The sequence below is a fragment of the Stegastes partitus genome, unplaced genomic scaffold (assembly GCF_000690725.1).
Source record: "Stegastes partitus isolate 25-593 unplaced genomic scaffold, Stegastes_partitus-1.0.2 Scaffold2632, whole genome shotgun sequence".
NCBI lineage: Eukaryota > Metazoa > Chordata > Actinopteri > Pomacentridae > Stegastes > Stegastes partitus.
The window spans coordinates 17,127-18,739 of NW_007580363.1; positions in this window are offsets into that span (position 1 = coordinate 17,127).

Sequence of the window (1,613 nt, forward strand, 5' to 3'; positions counted from 1 at the left end):
GAAGCAAAACCATAAAGCTCCGTCTGAATAAACATTTCTTGATCTTCAGAGAAACTGTCCCTTGGTCTTGTGACAACATTCCCACTTTGGCTTTACGTATAAACCCCCGTTTTCCGTCACACAGACACAACTTTCTCGGTGCTCTATCGTTGGGGACACTTTGATAATCTGATTCATCATCAGCCTGCTTATTGGAACATCCCGGATGTAGTCATAATTCCATCCTGGACCGAGGCTGTGATCATAAACGGGCAGCACTCGATCTTGTTTTTGTCGTTTTATTGTCTGTTTGATCCTGTAGAGACCAGAGGAGGCGTCACTCAGACGACAGCTCCTGGTGGCAGCAGAGAGCATTGTGGGAGTTTAGCAGCAGCGGGACCATGACAGAGACTCTGAGGAGGTTCAGGACCTCCAGCCAGAGCTCTGAATGTTATGATGGGTTCAGGCCTACAGGATACCAAGAACACTGCAGAGTAGCCAAAGAAACTGAGCTGCTTCTACACTGGATGTTGGATGTTTCTGGTCAAAAATGAGGTTTTGTAGAGCTCTGATCTAATGACCTCCAACTAGAGCTCGTGTCTTTAAGACCAGCTGGAGTTGTTCTTACATCCTGCTGGTGTGTGTAACACAGTCTGTAGATTTGAAACAGCAAAATCAGCAGCAAACAGATGTTTCACTGAGTTTTCAGTTTAAATGCTCAAAATAAAAATGTAAATCTTGCAATTGGAACTTGAATTTCCCAACTTGAATAGCTGACATTTGGATCATAAACGAGGTGAGCCAAGCATCACCGTCCACCGGCCTTCATCACCGAAGGATGCGCCTCGAATCAAAGTGAGGAAACTGTGTGGAGGCTGGAAGCTGAAAAACGCGCTGACCTTGCAGCAGTCACACATTTAGCCTACACACTCAGCATATGACCAAACACCTCGTAAATGTCTCGGAGGGTTTCGGTTTTTGGAATCCGGCGGCTGTGATCGTCCCAACAGGTGGATCTAAAAGTGCAGCTGCTGCGTTTTATTTGTTTCGTCTCACTTTTCTGCTCCGTTTTCCTGCTGCTCGGCGTTATTTCACTTCTCAGCAATGTGCTCACAGTCCTGTCCGGCGTTCACACCATTGTTCGTCAGCGTCCCGCTTCGCCGGCCGCCACCTGTTGACCGTTAACACTTTAACATGGCGTTCCTCTTCCTCCTCTGGTTTTACTACCTACACGGGTTTAAGTTTAGCTCCACACATTAGAGCGCTGGAGGTCACCTGTTCTCTGCGTGATGCGATCGGAGAAGCGCTGTAACAGCCTCTTCATCACCATAATACCGGCTTCGTGTTACAAATGAGCTGCAAGCTAACCAGAGATGGTCTGGTCAGGCGGTCGGGGGGTTTCGGACTGATCAGAACTTTAGCTGTTATGTTGTAGTTTCTTGTTTGACAGCTTCATTGTGAGGTTTATAAAGACACGCTGCAGTGACGGTTGATATATTTCTCTCTTCATAAATGAGCGTTTGCTTGTTCAGTAGACATAGTGTGTGATCTCCGTATCGGACATTTAATACTCAGTGTTTATCGTTTGGTCGCCTGTTGGAGGTGTTCTACACGAGATCAGCTGATTCATTCAA